The sequence below is a fragment of the Leopardus geoffroyi genome, chromosome C3, assembly GCF_018350155.1.
Source record: "Leopardus geoffroyi isolate Oge1 chromosome C3, O.geoffroyi_Oge1_pat1.0, whole genome shotgun sequence".
NCBI classification, from domain to species: Eukaryota; Metazoa; Chordata; class Mammalia; order Carnivora; family Felidae; genus Leopardus; species Leopardus geoffroyi.
Genome location: NC_059338.1, coordinates 9,114,016 through 9,135,001, shown reverse-complemented (window position 1 = coordinate 9,135,001; position 20,986 = coordinate 9,114,016). Strand labels below are relative to the sequence as shown.

The 20,986-nt window shown below is 51.3% G+C and overlaps 1 long non-coding RNA gene across 3 annotated transcripts; it reads left to right on the top strand.

Annotated features, from left to right (window-relative positions):
- Window positions 1-12,472: 12,472 nt before the first annotated feature.
- On the top strand, window positions 12,473-20,440 carry LOC123586344. 3 transcript variants are annotated; one of them, XR_006706756.1, is made up of 5 exons: window positions 12,473-12,753; window positions 12,845-12,897; window positions 15,966-16,139; window positions 19,729-19,817; window positions 20,309-20,440. It is a non-coding gene; the product is annotated as an uncharacterized LOC123586344 (long non-coding RNA). The 3 variants fall into 3 exon arrangements; XR_006706758.1 differs by having other exon boundaries at window positions 19,729-20,440; XR_006706757.1 differs by lacking the exons at window positions 19,729-19,817; window positions 20,309-20,440 and adding an exon at window positions 16,759-18,293.
- The last annotated feature ends 546 nt before the right edge of the window (window positions 20,441-20,986 follow it).

Sequence of the window (20,986 nt, the reverse complement as noted above, 5' to 3'; positions counted from 1 at the left end):
TGCTAGAACACATCTAGCTCTGAGCGACCTGTGCTCAGAAAGGTCAGGGAATCGGAGGCCTCGGGGAGCACGAGTAATGTCCCTCACCGGACAGAAGGGCTTGTGAAGGTCTGGGTGGTGCAGGGAGCCATCGCCACTCGGGAGACTAGAGCCCAGGTTCCTGGGCTCCCCTCCGGGGCTGAATCTCCTTCTCTGCCCATGGACTGTCTTCTGTTGCATGAGCTCTTTTCCCGCCTGACTCACACACTGACTCACTCCTCTAGTCAAGGCCGAAAAGAAACATTTCCAATGGTTACAAAAATATGGAAGCAAACAGAACGAGATTCCACTGTCAAGCCTTCCAGCTCAAGGATGGCTCCTTCCACCGGGGTTCATAATTCCTGTCGTATTTCTGAGTGGCTTATGCTTGTCAGCAATCATACTTCCTCTGTAAACGGTGGAATTTGAGGTATGACTTAGAAAAGACGTATCCGTCTTCAATGCGTGCTTTTGACGCGGGGGTGTAAGTTTACATTCTGGGTCCCCGAGCAGTCGTTTGCAAGGACCTCCTCTTTCAGCCTACCTCCTTCAGAAGAATCCTTAGTGTTCTCACCGGTGCAGCCCTGGATTTGGGGGCACGTCCGCTGAAACGCTGATCCATTCACGTGAAATCAGAACAGTAGGGGGAAGGGGGGGCTGTTCAAGCAAGCCTCCCTCTCCCGGCTTACAGAAAGTGTCTTCCTAGAAGCACATCTGAAGGTCTTTTTGTGACTGGTTATATATGCATGTTGCCCTCAGCTCCTGCCCCAGTCAGCTTTTGTTCTGGATTTCAGGACTCGGCAGCGAATGAAAAAGTCCCCTGCTTTCGCGGAGTTTACCTTCTGCGGGAGGAATAGAGAAACAAACAGTAAAGCCCACAGATAAGAAGTTCTCTTTCAGGCAGAGCACGGGAGAAAGAAAAGTGTGCACGGCGCAGGAGGAAAGGATGATCTGGGCTGGGGAGGAGACGCTGCTACCTTAGAGGGGCTGCGGAGGACTTTTCTGAAGAGCGGGCAGCTGATCAGAGCAGTGAATGCAGAGAAAGTGCCAGCAATGCTACAACACACGGGTGTTCCACTGAGAGGAGGAGTGTGTGCGCGTGTGTGCGTGCGAAGGCAGGACAGGCTATAGGCCTTCACGTTTTGTGCAGGTCGGTACACACATGGGACGCTGAGTGCCGCATGCAACACAGATCGGGGTAATAGCACGTGCAAAGGCCCTGCCGCAGGGAGTAGTTTGGCTTGTTTGAAGAACAACGGTAACTGTGACCTGGTAAGCAAGGGGAGGCGAGGGCAGGGATAAAGGGCCACAACAAGACAGCCCTTGTTGTCCACAGTAAGGGTGAAATTCTGCTGCCTCAAAGCAGCCTCTTTCAAGGCCCCCACGGCCTTTCACGGTCCGCAGGGCGGCCCCGCTGCAGAAAGGGGCACAGGGCCATAATTACTGCACCTGGGGAGACACTGGGCATCACAGGCTCCCGGTCAGTGGTCTGGGCTCTGTGATGAGCCTCACTGTGTCCTGGGGGTTGGGGGGGGGGGCGGTTAGCATCACTTAGCAGCGGGCCCGGGAGGCAGGTAGACAGCCTCCTTCCCACCCCTACTTGCTTTTACCCACCAGGCTCCACTCCCCATCCTTACAGTGCTCAGGGCTGGGAGTCTATTTGACTCCCAGGAAGTTTCCAGGGCTCTTCCGGAGCTCTGCTAAGAGCCTGAAGCCTCGGAGGGAAAGGGAAAGACAGGAGCCCCGCCCTCTCTGGAATGGGTCGCGCGACCCTGGAACTCGGGAAGTGGGGCGCTCCGGGGACTTCCAGCACGAGGTCCCGCTGGTCGGTCCTGTGGCGGAACGGGGTTCCGGAAACCCACCCGTTCTCGCCCAGCTCATCCGCGTCCACATTCCGCTCCCGGCGTTCCACTGCCCTGGTAATTGTTTTTCTTGGCATTCCAGGGTAGGAGGTCACATTAGCTTCTTTTCTTTCAAGTAGTCTGCTGACATCAAAGTGGAAGGGGATGCAAGGTGAAACAAGAAATAGATCGGGGAGGATTCTGCGTGTTTCTCAACTGCTTTCATGTCTGGGATGTGCAGGAATGCTGGGGTGGGCACAGATCCCGTTATCTCCCCGGTTCAAGGAAGGGCGGTGGGTGGGAGTGTGGTATCCGAAAGCAGACATGATCCGGACAGATAGCAGGGCAGCGGGCCGCATGAAAGCAAGAGTCAAGGGCAAGATTTTTCAAATTGAGATAGCATGGCGGATAACTCAGGGCTGAGACTGAGCATAAAACACGCAAACCGGTCGGGGGTGGCCCAGGGGCGGGAGGTGTGCAGAGTGACCAGGAACGTCCAAGGAGAGGGCTCATTGCTTACACGTGACCTCCGGGGGCGGGGGGGGGGGGATCGCGGCCTCTGCTGAAGCCCCAATTTTGTCACCTGTGATATGGCATCTTTAAGCATGGCATTCCATGTCTCAGATCTTCTTAGACACTTCTGACCCGGGGACAACTTTTCCTCTTCTGAAATGGCAAGAACTAAAAGCAATTTCATTCTTTTTTTTTTTTTTTAATGTTTTTATTTATTTTTGAGAGACAGAGAGAGAGAGAGAGAGACTGAGGGCAAGCAGGGGAGGGGCAGAGAGAGAGGGAGACACAGAATCCGAAGCAGGCTCCAGGCTTCGAGCTGTCCGCACAGAGCCCCACACGGGGCTCGAACTTGTGAACCATGAGATCGTGACCCGAGCCGAAGTGGGAGGCTCAACCGACTGAGCCACGCAGGTATCCCAAAAGTGGTTTCATTCTTCAGGAGGGGTTCCCGGGAGTAAGCCGTAGAGGGTGTAGGGGGTTCATCTAGAAAGACTCCTAGGAGAGGGAGGGGTTAGCAAGGCTGGTGAACATCTGAGTTATCACATGTGGAAGGTTCGGAGGGTTTTGCTTATGTCTGTGTCCCTGGGTGAGCCCATTACAACATAGGCACACAGGGCTTAATACAACCGTGATTTAAAATTTTTTTTTTTCAACGTTTATTTATTTTTGGGACAGAGAGAGACAGAGCATGAACGGGGGAGGGGCAGAGAGAGAGGGAGACACAGAATCGGAAACAGGCTCCAGGCTCTGAGCCATCAGCCCAGAGCCCGACGCGGGGCTCGAACTCACGGACCGCGAGATCGTGACCTGGCTGAAGTCGGACGCTCAACCGACTGCGCCACCCAGGCGCTCCAATACAACCGTGATTTTAAAAAATTTCTCCGTCTCTGCCTTCCTTTAAATGAAATTTATGTACTTCTTTATAGTGCAGCCTGGCAGTCTGTGTCGAAAAACTGCAAAACGGTTGAACCCCGTCACCCACAAATTGTACCCACAAAGAAAGAATCGGGGCTAACGACCACCATTCATTGAGTTCTGTGTGCCCGGTGTGGCCCAAACAATTTCAATATATTATTTTATTTTGTTCTCCACCATCACCTGTACAGAAGATGTTATAATTACCATGTGGTATGAGAAAAATGAGACCTAGGAAAATTTAGTCGATTTATAAATTCAGTCAATTGAGTAAAGTCAGAGTGAGTAAACAGTGAAGCCAGGATTTGAATCCACATCTGAGTGATTCCAGAGCCTATTTCCAACCTCTGCAATTTTCTCCCTTTTTAGGAACACATGTGTGGTTTATGTATAGTGATTAAACTAATTATGGCTCACGCATCATATACGTATGAGGAAGTCATGAAAACTGATGTGCGACAGTTCGCCATGGAGAGCTATTCATAATATGTCATGTTAAGTAAAAAAATAGGTTATGGGACACTGTACAACGTGAGCCCTGATTTTGTGAAAAAATATGACCGCGGTTGGGTGCTAACGAAATAAAACGTTGATTCTCATTATGTGTTAACATGGAATTGTCAGTGATTTTTACTTCCTTGTTTATGCTTTCTATAGTCTCCACATTTTCTTTTTTTTTAATATTTTTAAAAAATGTTTTTAACGTTTATTTCTTTTTGAGAGAGAGAGAGAGAGAGAGCAGGGGAGGGGCAGAGAGAGGGAGACACAGAATCCAAAGCAGGCTCCAGGCTCTGAGCTGTCAGCACAGGGCCCGACCCGGGCCATGAAATCATGACCTGAGCCGAAGTTGGACGCTTAACCGACTGAGCCACCCAGGCGCCCCTAATCTCCACCTTTTCTTAAAAGAAAAGAAAAAGGTAAGAGATACCACAAAACAGTTTGCTTTTTATTATAAAATTAATACCCGATCAGTACTGAAATTTTGGAAACTAACAGTAGAAGGAAGGAAATAGTTATTCTAATCTTCCTACTTAGCTGTCCAGGGACAACTATTTTGCTGTATTTCCTTTCCGTGCACGGTCCGTTTATTGGTTTATTTTACATAGTCGTGCTCAGGTTTAAATATGAGCCATGCTGTTTCGGTGGCAATTGGGAGCAAGAAAATGTCATTTCTTTTTTAACTGTCTTTCTTACTTGACTGTACAGTTTGCGAGGGCAGAGACGTTTATTTTCATGTTCTTTATTGTATTCGCAGCCCATAGTTCAGCTCCTGGCACTTTATAGATGCTCAATAAATGCTTGCTGAATGACTAAGTGGTGGGGGTTGCGGTGGGAGTGGCTCTTGAGTTTTGCATAATCTGAGCAGAAGTTCTGCTTTGCCGGAGTTTGGAGGGACAGTCCCTGAGGTGGGGCAGGCAAGATGGGGGGCCACAGGGGAGGATCTTAATGCTCATGGTTAGAAATTGAGATTTGACATATAAGGCCACTGGGACTCACTCTGGCCTTGCAAGTAGGGATGTTACATGATCAAAACCAGGGAACCGAAACGTGATTCTGGCAGCTTTGAGGGTGGAGGGGAGCAGCAGAGGGAAGGGGTTGGAGGCAGGGAGGCCAGAGGCTGCCCTGGAAACTTCCTAGAGAACTTCCTAGTTGTTTAGTGCCGATCTCCGCCCCGGGGAAGGAAGGGGGTTGGGACTGTACTTGGAGAGGAAAGGGTCACTGGGGGCTGTGCTTCTAGGGCCCAGGAAAGGAATGAGTAGAGGCAGAGACAATGCGGGAGGGCGGGGTCCAGGGCTTGGGAGGCCAGGGTGCCAGCAGCCTAGTGAGACTGCCATTAAAGCGGCACCCGATCCCCCCACCTCTTTTGGCTTCTTGGTTGCCTGGGTGTACAGAGGAACAAATTTGTGGTGTGGACGAATTCCAGGCCAGTCATCCATCATCCACAATGAATACTCACTAAGCACTCATCACACACTCGGCGGCCTCACCCATTCCAAGAGAGAGTTCTGGAAGCAGGCCAGGGGTCTGCCCAAGGTGAGTTGCCAGATTCTCCCTTGAACTTTGCTCCCTCGCTTGCTCCGTTCCCCAGTTTTCTTTTAATTCAGAAAAAAGCAAGAGCAACAGTTCCCAGCCCCCTCCCTCCACCGGCCTCGCCCCTCCCTGCGGTTTGGCAGGGATTGCGCCTTGGCTGTCCCGGAGATTATCTAACGCCGCGTGCTAAGGGCCCAGCGGTCCGGGCGGGCCCGCGCGCCCCCTGGGGAGGGGGGAGCAGGGTCCCGCCAGCGCCCTCCCCCGCCCGGTCCCCGTCCGCGTCCCCGTCCCCGCAGCCGGAGCCCCCCCCCCCCCCCCCCCCGGAGCCGGTGCCTGTGCGCGCGCGCGCGCGCGCGCGCGCGGGGCGCAGGGGCGGGGGCGAGCAGATGGGCCACCAGCCACAATCTACCTAAGCCTCAGTTTCCTGCTCTGTAAAACGGGAGTGAGAGCACCCGCCCTCCTTACTGGTTTGCTGTCAGATGCATAATAGGCGCTTGCAATGTGCATTAGACGATACTAGCATTTGACATTATTAATTAGGAGTACGAGTGTGCTCCAGCCCTGCGTTAGGGGGTTTGGAGGGAGGCAGCAGGCGATTGCCTTCTCTCAAACATTCTTGCAACCCCGTGCTGGCTTGTCCCGACCAGGGGTTTGCATGTTGCCATAGTTTAGAACCGTTTGTGACACTGTTTTCCACTGACTCTTTGCGCAGTGTTAGGGGCCAACAAAAATAAAACTCTTTTCATGTTTTCAAAAGCAGCAACAAACAAAGCACAATAAAACCCACAAAAGTAGAAAGCCTTGCCTAATAGGCTTGTAAAATTCAAGTGGATGGATAGGACAGTTGAAAAGTGGAGACATAATACCAGGGAAGAAATTTTATTGCAAAAGTGCTAGAAGATACAGCCACGTTTCAGGGATTCCTTGACCATTTTCTTTCTTTCTTTCTTTCTTTCTTTCTTTCTTTCTTTCTTTCTTTCTTCTTCTTCTTCTTCTTCTTCTTCTTCTTCTTCCTTCTTCTTTTTAAAAATATTTATTTTTAGAGAGAGAGAGAGAGACTGAACATGAGCGGGGGAGGAGCAGAGAGAGAGGGAAACACAGAATCCGAAACAGGCTCCAGGCTCTGGAGCTGTCAGCACAGGGCCCGACGCGGGGCTCGAACCCACGGACCTTGGGATCATGAGCTGAGCTGAAGCCGGAAGCTTAATGGACCAAGCCCCCCAGGCGTCCCCAGGCGCCCCATTTTTAAAAAAACTTGACCATTTTCTCCGAGCGTCCATTGTATGCCACTTGGGAATGACTCAGTGGCACACTTTGTGACTAGGTCTTATCTATCGTCACTGCCCTGGGGGTTTTCCACCACACCTGTGTTTATCTCCAAGCCTGCAAGGCACCTTCCGGAAACCTCCGCTTGCCTTGGCCGGCTCACCCAGCGGTCTGTAGGCTGCTTGAGGGCGGGAGCTGGCGGGAGACATCCTCGGAGCCCCCTGGGCCATCTCACCGGAAGCCACAGACCCTGCCCGTGAACAGGTGGGTGGGCGTGGCCAGCTACTACGGTGGGGGTGGGGCGCACCGCGGAGGTGGATGGGATCAAGGGCTCCTTTGCCTAAACCATCCCCTCTCCTCTCCTCTGCTTTCCACGGGGGCGCAGCAGGGCTGATACCTCCCAGCAAGGTGAGGTTTCTGCTGGTGCGGCTGACTTAAAAGGAAACAATATCTAATTGTTGTCAGGCTTATCTTGTGATCAGTTTGGGTGACTTCCTCTTCCAATTAACTTGTGAGAACTCTTGAAATAATGTCGGTGACCCCTCTCCTGTGGGGCTGATGGTCACCCCTGATGCCTCTAAAGGGAGTCTGAGAAATCTATCAGACGATCGCGCCCAGAGGACTGGTTTTCACAGACAGAACTCGCAACCCCGCGGTCAGGCCTTCAGGTAGCTGGAAATTCCAAGGGGATTTCACTCCCTGGAGCTGAGTTTTCTCACCTGAAAGACCGAAACTGCTGTGTCTGGCCTTTGCGCATCTCCCAGGGTGAGGGAAAATATGAACTTCTAAAATTTCCCGCTGGGAGCTTTCCTGAGGGGAACATGCCAAGTCTGAGGCCTGGTGCTTTGCGCTCTGGTGACTGACAGCCGGTCAGCAAGGGGAGGCTGTGCCGGCCTCCCCCTCCTGTGGATGGAGGGGAGCAAGTCGATGACTGATGTGCACAGAGCTGGACTGTGGACCTTCCCACTCAATTTGTTCCGGGTCAGTTTGCTAAATATTAAGTATCACTCTTCAACAACACACGCTTGGAGCAAACCATTACGCATTGTTTTAAACTTTAAAAAAATACGGGAGATCCGTTCATATCACATCTAAACTCTCTTGCTTTTTATCAAGGAACGATGTTTTTCTTTCTGAGGGCCATGCGGCTCTGTGCAAAACTGGTGCTCACAGAGAAGGTAGATGGGAGGAAAAACAATCCGTCCTAGACCGCGCTGCTCTTAACCGTCAAACCATTGTTAACCTGAGGTGACTGACATCCCGTGCAGAGGTTTGCGATGATGCAAAACGTCACCGATGTGGGGTCTACGGGAAGCCCGAACGCAGGACTTCATTTGGCTTTGTCTTTTGGAGGTTGCGCGAGTTTGGGGGTCCACAGCGGGGCTCGCCGTGCTCTGGGGAGCGCACGAGGCTCTCTTGGCCTCTGCCAGGCCACCTGAAGAAGACAGACTGCAGGGCAAAGGCCATGTGCCACTGGAAGGGGCAGTGGGCGGTGACACCCCAAGCTCATAGGATTTGAAAAAGAAACACAGACCTCTGGGAAAACGTCTGTGCATCTGGGTACCATGGGGCAACCACCTGGGATACCCGTGAGCCGCCTCAGCTGCACCGGTGGGCGCCGTGGGAGGGCAAATCCAAAATCCTGGCTGGTGGCTGGAGAGGGACTCCGTCCGGCATCCCCACCAGGAAGACTGAGGCCCCGCTGGGCTCCTGTAACCACCGGAGACCCCGTCGCATGGCAGACCTGTCTGCGCTTACCGTGTCCTGAGAGCAAGCGGAAATATTTTAGGTTGGGGTCTGCTCTGAGGTCGGAGTGCTTGGGGCCTGTGGCAGTGAGAGGCTGGGCTTAGGTGGGGTCCGTTGGGGCCACACTTTACATCAGAGGAACAACTGAGACCGATTTGTGAATGGCAAGAATCACGGAGAGCCGTCTCACGAGTTACTCAATGAAACCTGGAGGGAAAAAAATCAGGCCTGGGCAAGAATGTTCAGCAGGCCACGGGCCAGACATAAGGGTGTTGGGGCGGGGGGGCGGGGGAGCTGTCTTGGGTTTATTTTGGATTTATAGGAGAGATTTATTTGAAAAAAAATATTACAGCATATAAAAACTCCATAAAGTCTCAATTTCCACTCATACAGTGGGAGAGTTGATATAACGCACGAGGCAAGCGGGCTTCTTTTAGGGGTTGTTTAAGACATTTTCCAGGAACTGTAGCCCGAGTATCCCATTGGCTGCAAACGCACCCCTTGGAAAGAACCATGGCAACCTAGAAAGTTTCACTTGTCTTGCTTACAATTCCAGGCTGAGCGCTGACAGATTTTATGTGTGAGTGGAAAAGGTCGTAAACCCCAAGTTACCACCCCGCCCCTGCCCGCGCTCTCTCCAGAGCTTGGGGGGGGGGGGACTCACTTGTGCGTGTGGTTCCCGGGTGCAGACCAGGTATCAGCTACTGGAGGATGGCGGACGGCCGGGGTTTGAAGGAGAAATGCACGCACCTGCACGGGGTCTCCTGATTCCGAACCCGCGATCCTGCCCAAGTGTGCCAATGTGAAACCCCATCCACAGGGAAAAAGGGAAAGAAAATGCAGGTGGATGGTGAGAACAGATCGATTGCGGGGATTGCTTAAACTCCTTGAGCACAGGTAACGTTGGAGGCCTCTCCAAGGTATTTGCAGAAAACAACATGTGTTGGTTCCGATGATTCAAAAATTCCAAGCAGCTTCTGCAATAACGTGAGTTGTCAATACATCTAGATGAGAAATTCTAGACCAGCGATTTTTCTGGGCAATTGGCTTATGAAGATTCAAATGGAGTCCCCTCCTTCCTTGGTAATCGCGCTGGAGGTGTTTTTTTTTTTTTTTTTTTTTTTTAATTTTTTTCAACTTTTATTTATTTTTTTGGGACAGAGAGAGACAGAGCATGAACGGGGGGAGGGGCAGAGAGAGAGGGAGACACAGAATCGGAAACAGGCTCCAGGCTCTGAGCCATCAGCCCAGAGCCCGACGCGGGGCTCGAACTCACGGACCGCGAGATCGTGACCTGGCCGAAGTCGGACGCTTAACCGACTGCGCCACCCAGGCGCCCCAACGCTGGAGGTTTTATGGGAGCGGGGCTGACCTACAGACTCATCACCGACCTGGCCCACAGGACAGAGGTGCCCTGAGTTACTGAGGCATGCCCGCACCCAGCGCCCGGCTCTGAGCTCTCTGTCGTTGGTGTCTTTCATTTCTCTTCCCACTCGGTCTCCTCTGCTCTCCAGGGTCATAACTGCCTAAAATTTGGTTCCTTGTTCTCTGTTTTTTTCCCCTTCATTATTGTATTGTCTGTGTCCGTGTCCTCATCTGTGAAATGAGGACATAATTATACCTACCTGAGTCGGTGGTTGTACGGATTAGATAAGTAATACATGTACAACAATTGGAACCAGGCCTGTCATGTAGGAAGTGCTCAATAAATATTAGCTGTTGATGTTGTTTGATGTGATTATTTTTATATCTGTTTCCTCCCGTTCTTCTCGACTTGGATGTTGGCAGAGTTTCACTTCTATAGGCATCGATAGTCAATGGGAGTCCCACTTTCTTTTGGTTAGCAGAATAACTGAATCTCAGCAAATTTCCTGCTTTGGGCTATTTTTGGATATTTTCAGCCTCAGCCCCATTGCTGCTGATGCCTGAAGGACTCTTTGATTATTTCTGGGTTTGTGGCTTTTTGGGGGGGGGCAGTTGAGATGAATTAGATTCAATTGAGCTATTAAGTGTCCAAATGTTGAATAAGGAAAGTGCCCCCGGATTTGAAAATAATAAAAGTGTATTTCATTAACAACTTTAATAGTCTGAACTTTCCAGTAGTTCACTTTTGCCTTATTTCCAATGAGTCTGAGTTGGTGAGGCATTTTATATGTGCGGAGGGGATATTCTCTGTATCTTGGCATATACTGTCCAACATGGTGTTTACATCAGTAAAAGGGAACAGGAGTGTTTCTATTTACGATCAACTTTCTCCTATGAGCTTTGCGTGGGGAGCACCTATTCAGAGGTTGTCTACTTTCGACACCTTGTCTTTGTTGCAAGCCTCTCTGTGCAGAGAACAGGTGGTTCCCTTTCAGAAGTTTTCCGTTGCAAATTCTTTATTTGTTTATTTATGGACTCATTCCTTCATTCATGAAGCAAGTGTTTATTGATGGCTCCCTCTGGGCGTTGTAGACACAGCAAGAAGCAAAACAGCCCCTGATCTACGGTCCTTACGTTCTGGTAGTGGAAACAAAAAAATCAACTCACGAATAACTGAGTGATCAGTCTGATGGTGATAAATGCTATGAAGGAGAACTGGGGCAGCAGACACCGAGTGAGGCTGGAAGCAGAGGGTGTTTGTTTATCTAGAGAGGGGCCAGGGACACCTTCTCTGATAAAGCAGTGACTGAACAGAAACCCAAAGAAGTGGAGACATGAGGCAGGAAGGTGTCCAGGAAATGAGCAAGATGGGCAGAAGGGAAGTCAGTGCAAAGGCCCTGAGGTGAGAGATCATGTTCAAGAACATCCTGAAGGGACTAAGATGCTCAAGTTTCATAGCGGCGAGGGCTATGAAATACCTACAAGGTCGGAGTTAAGCAGCTGGGGAAGAATGAATGTTCCAGATGACAATAAATCGCATATTTATGTTTATGTTTTAAAATACGCAGGACCAGAAGAAGGTGTTATCTCCTTTGTCAAACCCGATTGATTTGAAGTGGCTGTTTGGAGCTCGCCGTGGAGCAGGAATTGGAATGGCGTCTCAGCTGACCGCGGTGATCAGTTAGTTGTGTCGTCCATGGGAGCAAGTGTATGTGGGGGGAGGGGGGCCGGGTGGGATGGTGTGGAGGCCTCCTCTTTGCCATCCGGGAAGTCGGGTGGCTTCAGGAGAATGTGCCTCCCGGTTTCCAAGAGATCCCCTTGTCAGCGGACCCTGGCACGAGAGCTGGGAGATGCACCCCTAATAATTCCTGCCCTTTCAGTCCTGACCATGCCCGCCCTGCCTTGATCTGACCTCCCCTCACGCTTGCACCCTGGGTGTTGACAGGTAGGGAAAAGAGGGTAGACAGAGGAAGGGCAGAGAGGTTCTCAAAAACTATTTGCATCCCCCGCAAAGTTTCTTGGGGGGAGGAGACCAAAGCAAGGAAGCTGAGTTCTTATAGTTCCTTAGGAAATGAGGTGAATTCTTGAAAGCAGGAATCCGTATCTACGTCTGCTAGACATGGATTGTGTTTGCTCAGACACACACGTCTTCCGAGCTCTGGTCTGCGGTCCCCAGAAGAGGGGAGCGCGGTTGACCAGTTCGCTTCTGGGGTCCTGGCATCCGGCAGCCTGAGGTCAGCTGGAGGAGTGGCCGGCAATGATCTGTCCAAAGTAGTTCGTTTCCGTGCCCTCGTTCCTAGGGCTGGTTTTCTTCCTCCGGGCCTCTACACCCAGGTGGTCTGAGAGTTGGAAGAGACCCCCCCACCCTTCCCCAGGCCCACCCTCCCCTCCAATACTCACAGTCACTTCCGCCAAGAGCTACGCCTGGTAGTTTGAGGAACCAAGGCTTCACTGGGTTAAGCAGGCAGCCTTCCGACGCAAAGGGGACTGAGGCGGGTCAAGCCGGGCAGCGGCCACATGAAGAGCTGGATATAAAAATCAGAGAGGGGGACGAGGGTGCTGACCTTGGCTTAGCCCCATAGGAATGTGGAAAGAGGACAGAAAGATGTAGGTAAAGTAAGTCTCCAACACGGCTGTGCACGCAGGTGGGCGTGGAGGCGGCGAACACGACCCTCGTGCCTTTCAGGCTCTGGCCACCAGGGGGCGCCCGAGTTCACGGCAACGGCCGGGTCCTGCCGGGTCTGGGTCCGTGGCATTCTGGGAAAGGAGGGCAGAGACTTTGTTAAAGGGAATCCTAGTAAAGTGGGCCGAATCTGTGCTTCCCAGTGACGACGGGGACGAGGTTCTGTTTTCTAAACGCCGTGGCCAGCACTCTGTGTCATTCAGGGGGTCCTGAGGAGGCGCTGTTGGTCCGCCCAGGGTCCAGCTCCGTGTTGAGCAGAGAGAGACACGTTGGACCATCAACCTTCTTTCTCCCTCCAACGTGCCCGCCCGCTTCTCGTCCCGCTCTGCCCCCTGCACGGGTCCAAATCTGCCGCCAGGCATTTTCATTTTTAAGGTGAGTTTTTCCCACTAGAAGATAATCTGTACTGGGATCCCATCGGCTGCACAATCAGCTCCCAACATGAAGGCGTCTTCTTTCTTCGCAGGGTGGACTTTCTTGAGTGGGAGCCCTCAAGCATTTTTAAACAGCTCTGAGCAGGTAGGGCGTGCTGTGCTCCCTTCTCTTGTGCCCCACGTGGCTTCTCTTTTCCCAGGCATCTTGCTGTCTGGAAAGAATTTGTGTCTGAGGATTGTTCTCTGCCAGACCAGACACGATTGAGAAGATCTGCAAAGGGTCCGGCTCTCTCTCACCAGGCCCCTGTGGGGCACTGGGTACTTTCATTTTCCCCCGTTCCTTTGTCTGGACTGTGGGGTTGAGGGACTGGGTGAGAGGCCGCCTCCCCCACCCCCCCTCCCAGCAGGCACAAGTGCAGAGTGGCCCAGTATCTTTACCTATACGTGCGCATGAGGCGTTTATAGACTTAATTTTCCAGGTCGGCTCTAGGAGCATCCGTAATCCAAGAATCTCTTGTTAGTTTTAGACCTGAGAAAAGTTGGGTATCACTTAGAGTCCAGTTGGGGAACAGAAGCCGCCCTAGTTACTTAAACAGTGAGAATCTAACATAAAGAATAGTTAACCAGGCATAGCATTGTCAATTAGGTCGCTGAAAAGGCAGGAGGAGAACACTAGGTTTTCATAAACGTAGTAAGGGGCGCCTGGGTGGCCCAGTTGGTTGAGCCTCGGACACTTGTTTCTGGCTCAGGTCATGATCTCACCGTTTGTGAGATCGAGCCCCGCATCGGGCTCTGTGCTGACAGTGCAGAGCCCGCTTGGGATCCTCTCTCTCCCTCTCTCTCTGCCCCTCCTCTGCTTGTGCATGTGTGTGCGTTCTCTCAAAATAAAATTAAATAAATTGATAGATAAATAAATACATAAATGTAGCCACCACAGGAGACCCTACCACCCATAGGACTTAGGGGGACCAAGGGCGGAAGATGGAATTTATAAAAATTAGGACCTTGGAGGATTGGCCTGGTGGACCTGGGGCTCAGAGCTCTGGGGATAGGGCACGACCAGCTGGTGTTAGTGTCTCTGAGGCAGACACTGGGAAGATCGCTGCGTGGTGTTGGGGAGGACGTGGGCAGGCTGCACTTGCTATCGGGGGAAGGGACTGCTGTTACCAGGGTGAGGAAACATTGCTGGGGCCTCCGTCAGAGCCACAGACAGAAGGGGAGCCCAATGAGGCAAACTTGCAGGAGGTAAATCCCTTCTTCCACTATCTTCACCTAGCAGAGCCTCACATGGAATCATCTGGAAAAAAACACAACTTTGGTGCGTGAAACCCTAGCCCCAGCATCGCAAGGGCGATTTGAGAGCTGAGAGACCATAGGCTAAAATCTGGCACAGAGTGCTTGACTGGAATAGCAGAGAGAGTCAGGAGCAGACAAGGACAAGTGAGAGACACCCAACCAATTTTTTTGTTTTCTTTCTTTCTTTCTTTGTTTTTTATTGCTGATATTCAAGACTAATAGGTTTGATGATCAACCACCAAGATGTCAGACTGGCTGCCTGGGGTAGGAGGCTTATGTGGTTCCTGCATGGTAAGAAGGCCCCATTCTTGGCTACCGGTCTAGAGAGAAAGTTCTGTGGAGGCTAGCGAGGCACAGAGGTCTCTGGGGCTGCTCCCCTAACTTGGGAAGGCCATCAGACTAACTGCAAACAAGAGAGCTGCCGCCCCCTTGTGGACACCTGCGGTTCTGCAGGAGGGTAATGTGACCTTGCAGTTGGCTGGACTTCACCTGCTCACCTTGAACTCCAGGAATGACATGGGAATTGGCTAGGAAAAGTCAGTTTGATCCTCTGATGTCCATGAGGGAGCTGTCAGCACTGGTTCATGATGATGACGCCTTTCTTCAAAAGGGATGAAAGTCTCAACCACTTTCAATCTGATCTGATCCACTGCTCAAAAGAACCTCACGGCCTCCCTGGCCAGCTATAGACACCCCAACACCCTAAAAGACAAGCCCATCTCATCTAGACATCTGCTCTGGGTCTCGCCGTGTCCTTTCAAGCAGGGCTGGGGACAGACTTTTTCGGTAAGGGACCCAGAGAGTAGACCCTTGAGGTTTGCAACCATACTGTGTCTGTCTCAATGATCCACTCTGCCATCGTAGCCGTGGGTGGTAACGGAACAGAAGAGCAGACTGTGTTCAGATACAACTTTATTAGTGACACTGACATTTAAATTTCACATGACCGTCGCCTCTCGTGAAATGTTATTCTCCTTTCGATTTTATGAGATCGTTTAAAAATGCGAAAATCATTCTTAGGTTGCAAGCCTTCCAAAAACAGGCAGTGGGTTGGACTGGGCCCGTGGCTAAAACTGCTTGACCCTTGATATACAGCCTTCAACAGTTTAGGTCCTTCGGTGGTGCCATTGTGAGCTCAAATCGTTGAAGCGGCTTCTGCTCACCTTATTACAATTCCCGGAAAGTACCCGTGTACCTGCAGCCTCCGGCCCCTGGGATCCCACAGGCCGTGGGGCCAGCCAGGTTTGAGGGGGCTTCTGTGGGAGAAACTCCGCTGTCAATGCTGCCTCCTTTTCTAGCGAGACGGGGAAACTTGTTCTCGCTTACGTGCGTGGTGCTGGGTTCCGACAAACTGGGGTGTTGATCTGAACCTAATACATAGTTTGAACAGTAGTGTACTATTCACTGATCATTCCATCACTGATAAGAGGAATCACTCCAGATATCTTTAAGCAACACCCCTCCCTCAATGCACTGAAAATATGATGGGTTTAATGACAATGTGATTCTTACACGGTTTCCCCAGGAACTCAGTCTTTTGAAAAAGCAAGGGGCGGTGTGCTTTAACTTACATTCAATGTGTGGTTTCTTTTGTCTCTTGGATATTTAAGTTGGAGACTCAAATGGAGACAGGATACATATGAGAAACTCGGAAGGGTTTTAAAGGGATTTGTGGGGGGAAAAAAGTTTAGAGCAGTGTTACCTTTTGGGTTACAAAGTGGGGAGTGGATCTACAGTTGTATTTTCTTTGATGTACGGAAGGAGGTTCTGGAAGGAAAGCAAGAACTGAATACCTAGTAGATGTTGGGGAGAATTGGAGGGTGGGGGGAGACACCTGACTGCACCTGTCCTTGTTCCCTGGATTGTGAGCCTTAGCAGCATCTGCCTTTTCCTTCTTCCCTCCCCACCTGTCAGCAGGACCCAGCTCTGCCAGCCTTTGAGGACACAAGGCTTCATAAGACACAGATGTGTGTGTTTCCAGTGAAGGAGGCAGGCATGGAAAGAAAAACTGGTGATATCAAGTCATAAATGCTAAACAGCCCGTGAAGGGACCCAGAGGAAGTGCTAATTACCTGTCTAGGAGCAGAAGAGGTAGGTATTCAACGGGCCAGAGGAGGAAGGGAAGGGGACTCCTGGCTGAGGACACAGTCTGTGCCCAAGCACAGGGGCGCGCCTGCAGGGTCTGGGCAAGGTCAGGGTGACTTCTAGGGGCAGGGGTCGTGTGTGGTGTTGAGTGGGCGAGGACAGAGAAGAGAAGGGGAGTGGGGGAGATGAGGCCTGGAAAGTCAGTTGGGGACGGTGTGTGTGGATGGGGAAGAGGGGTCCCTCAGAAGACTCACGGCAAGGACGGCATGGGGACAGTGGAGGCTACAGGCTGGAGGCACCTTGGCTGGGAAATGGGGGCTGGACTAGGTGTGCCCAGAGTCCCTCGCAGGGCTGACGTTTTAGCCACTAGATCAGTGTTTGTTCTCTTTACGAAATCGGTGGACCCACCCCCCTGAGGCTCAGCCAGGTACACGCAGAGGCCTCTCCTGGAGGTCCTGCCTCCAGGAGGTGAGCAGTGCTCTGCCCTGTTGTTCGGGGGAGGAGAAGCCACTGCCTGGGCCTGGGAGTGAGTCAGTGGCGAAGCCAAAGCCCGCTACCCAGTGGGAAGAAAGATGAGTCGCTAAAGAAACTGATGGATGTGTTCCTGCCTCCCCGCCCTGCCCAGATGTTCCGGGAGACTCTGGCTGAACCCCGGGGCACACCCACTGGGGCACACCCATCATGTTCCTGGCAAGCGTCGCAGGCCGGAGTGCTTCGCTACCTGGCTCTTAGCTGCTGCTGGCACAGAACCAGGACAGGATGGCTCAGTCCCTGCGAGGACTCCACGCTGCCCGGAACGGGCAAGACACCTCAAGCGGGTGCCCTGCTGTCACCGGCAGGATCCGAGGCAAAGATTTAGTCACTGAAACTTGGCAGCTCCAGGGCTGGGGCAGAGTATTTTTCAGGCTGATGTTCAGGGCGGATCTCTCTACTTGCAGATGAAATCAGTGAGATAATGAATGTGAAAACACTGTGAAAAGCCACCAAACTTCTGGTACCCCATCCTGCTGCTGTTCCCTCTTCTGTTCCGGGGCCACCATTCCCCCAAGCTTCTTTGATTCCTCTCCTCCTTCTGTTGCCCTCGCCTCACAATGTGGAACTTTGTTGACGCGATTTCTGAGAGGTCGTTCACATTCATCCCCCTCGATGTCATTTCTGCTGTCCCTGCCCTGGTCCAGGCCCTGGATTTCTTGCTTATACTAGAGTGATAAAGTTTATCTGTTCTACTTCCTCTTTCTCCTTTTGAATTATCAGCCCCGCTGCTACCAGACCATCTTGTCAACTCAGACCATATTCCTGATTATTTTACTCTCGTCCAAAACGTTCAAAGGCGGCCAGTGGCCTACAGAGTGATAAACTCTGAGGTCCAGTGTTCAAACCTCCCGGCTGGCCCACTTCCCTACGTTTGTAGAGATCGTCCAGCTTTTTGCTGTTCATGCTTTCACCCGAGCCCTGCAATCTGCCTGGAATGCCATCACTTTCAAAAACCTCCTGACAAGGTTTTTTTTTTTTTTTTTTTTTTTCCCTCCATTATTCAAGGTGCAAAGAGGGTGGTAGATAAATCATGTACGGGATAAGAAAGGTGGGAATGATTATACTTTAGATGCATCGAAGAATTTTTTTTTTTTTTTTACCGATCTCATTAATGGATTCATTTTGTGCAGGACACTGTGCTGTGGATGGGGGTGGAAAGGTTCACCGTGTATGCACTTGGGCAAAGGCATCTAGAGCTATGAGGACTAAGGATACATTTTCTCTTTTGCTTCCTCAGACAAAGCCACTCGTGCAAACTCCAGCACTCGTGCAAAAATATCTGTGGGGTGGCGGTATCCCTTTTTGCTCTGGCTACTAGGAAGCCCAAAGGCAAATTTCACTCCCAATCACAGTATTCATTGGCTTATTCAAAAATTCACACATAACAGGTGCCAAGTAGGTATTCAGAGCTATGTTAGATCCAACTACAGGGAGCAAGGCAATACACATAACTTCTGCCCCCAGGAGGCCACTGTTCATTCTTACAGTTAGCACATCTTCATCTCTGTTTCCTCTCGTCCTGATTTGGGAGTTTGTTGAGTCTCTCTTTAGTTTTATGTGAGCTGAAATTATTTTCGGAAGAGGACAAGTACAGTCAGTATATAAAAGTAAAACTGTTCCAACGCTGTTAGCGAGCTCTCCGATTTGATCTCTGCCTTCATGAATTCCAGTTTGTTCTTTTGTTGTGGGGTCTCTCCACAGGCCAGCTGGTCATGTCAATATAACTGACACAAAGTTTGATGTGATCATAGCAATCTTGTAGGGCCTTGCTTTTCTGTCTCCTCTTGTAAACTCGGGGTGACACTTAACATTCTATCACAATTAAAATATTGTCCCCAAGTTATTTTGGGGGATGATTTCCTCTTCTGTTCCCAGTGTATAATTTTAATTAAAAAAAAAAAAACATATTACAGGGGGGCACCTGGGTGGCTCAGTCGGTTAAGCGTCTGACTTCGGCTCAAGGTCATGATCTCGCGGTTCGTGGGTTCAAGTCCCATGTCAGGCTCTGTGCTGACAGCTCAGAGCCTGGAGCCTGCTTCTAACTCTGTGTCTCCCTCTCTCTCTGCCCCTCCCCCACTTGCACGCTGTCTCTCTTTCTCTCTGTCTCTTAAAAATAAACACTAAAAAAATTAAAAGAAAAACCCTATTACAATACTGATAATACTCGTATGTCACCTCAAATCGTTTTTAGAAACTAGGTGGGGCATATGACGTAAATAAATTGGCATTTGGTAAACGTGGCCTAGCCATCGGAAGAGATGGGAGTGTGGGGTAGGGATGAGGGCTGTCCTCTCAGCAGCCACTCTGGTTTAATGTACTTGGTGGGCGGAGACGCACGTGAGGCCCCTTCCTTCCCGAAAACGCCCGGAAGTAGCTGGGGTCTTTGCTACTGGGTTGGTAGAAGCCGGCTGTGCACCTGCTCAGCACAGAGGCGGCTCTCTGTGCTGTGAGGTGTCTGCCCGTGGGCCACGTTCTGAGCTGCTGAACCCCAGCACTGGGTGCCCCAGTGCTGCAGAGAGCTGTGGCCAGGCCTCCAAGGGCTCCACCAGACGTCGTGTTCAGGGACTTCTGCCTAAATCCACTGACACATTCGCTACATAGCAACTGCGGTGTGGTGGGCATAGGAGTCAGTGAAGCAGGCTCAGGATTTCAGCAGACCTCACGTCTTCCAGATCTCTCTCCGTGCTGGTGCCTGGGGAGTTCACTCCTCGTGACTGTGACCGCTCCCCCTTCCCATTGTTGCCAGGCTCCCGGTATTCGGTGCGAAGTATCACATGTAGATGTCAAAGATGGGGCTTGTCAGGGCCCACAGGTGAGAAGCTTGTGCAGGAAGCCTGCCATCTGGGGACTTGTTACCCAGCACGTGGGGTTTTCTTCCGAGAGACATCCCTCCTCAGGTTGGAGGTTGAATCACGAGCCAGATTCCCCCGAACCTCACTCAGCGCCAAAGGTGGTCTTCGATTCAGTTCAGCTCCGCTTAATTCAAGGCACGTTCTCTGGACACTTGTGCCCAAATGCGAGGTACTGGGGCCACACAGCAAAGTACAACGTGGTTCTACAGGTGCCTGTTGTCTGATGGTGAGGTTGGCGGTGACGAGGATGGTGATAACAGCTCCTAGACCTCCTACTGGGTGCGTGTTCCCATATTAGGTATGTCGTGTTATTTCACTTAACAGGCACAAATGCCGCTCCCAGTTATTCCCTTGATTCATTAAATGAGGAAACCGAGGCTTGAAGGGATGGCGGGACGTACCCAAGGCCATCATAAGTGGTGGAGTCACTGATCAGTCCCAGGTCTGTGAGACCCCAGGGCCCCATCCTCTCACTGCTCAGCAATGCCACCCTCCCAGTCACAGGGCCCAGCCTATCCGGGGCACCGAGATGCCTCAACTACCCAGCGACAGGTGCCATCGCTAGACATGTGAACTCCGTCCGAATGCTGGCCTGACTCCTGTTAGCTCATGAGATGACGGCAAAGCCCGGACGATTTTCCTTGAGGAACTATATCTGCTCATTCATGGGGAGGCTAGCTGGGGCCGTAAAGGATATTTGAACATTAAGTAAACCAGACAGATTATTAGGTGTTTCACATCCGTCCCTTCTATTAACTCTTGAAGAATATTATTCTTTTCCTTGTACAGATAAAGACACTGGAACAGGGAGGAGTTGACGGACCTAGGCTTTAACAGTTTACAAATGTCGCAGCTAGGGGGCGCCAGGGTGGCTGTTGGTTCATCCCTGGTTTCAGCTCAGGTCATGATTTCACGGTTCACGGGTTCGAGCCCCATATCCGGCTCTGCACTGACAGCTCGGAGCCTGCTTGGGATTTTCTCTCTCTCTCCCTCTCTCTCTGCCCCTCCCCTACTTGCGCTTGCTTTCTCCCTCCCTCTCCCCCTCTCAAAATAAATAAGCTTAAAAAAAAAAAAAAAGAAACAAATGTCACAGCTGGGATTTGAACTCACACCTTGGTGTTTCTCAAGCCAGGCATGTTCTTTCTAGCACACCCAGTTATGCCATGGGGTGGACTAAAACTTAAGAGCACTCTCTGTTTAGTCAACAAACATTCGCTGGGGCTCTGGCTCACGGAACACATGGTGCTGGGCACAGGAGAAACACAGATGGGTCTGACCTGGGTCCTTCTCTGAAGGACTACACAGTCCAACAGGGAGACGGACTGGGCCACGTAAAGGATTCTAGACAAGATCCAAAGAATGCGGGGCCGTAAATGGTGCCTTTGTTAGCTGACTCCCCTCCCATTCCAGCAGCTGGTTTGGGATGGCCTCCTTCGCCCCAGAAAGTTCCGAGGCACCCGGTACCCC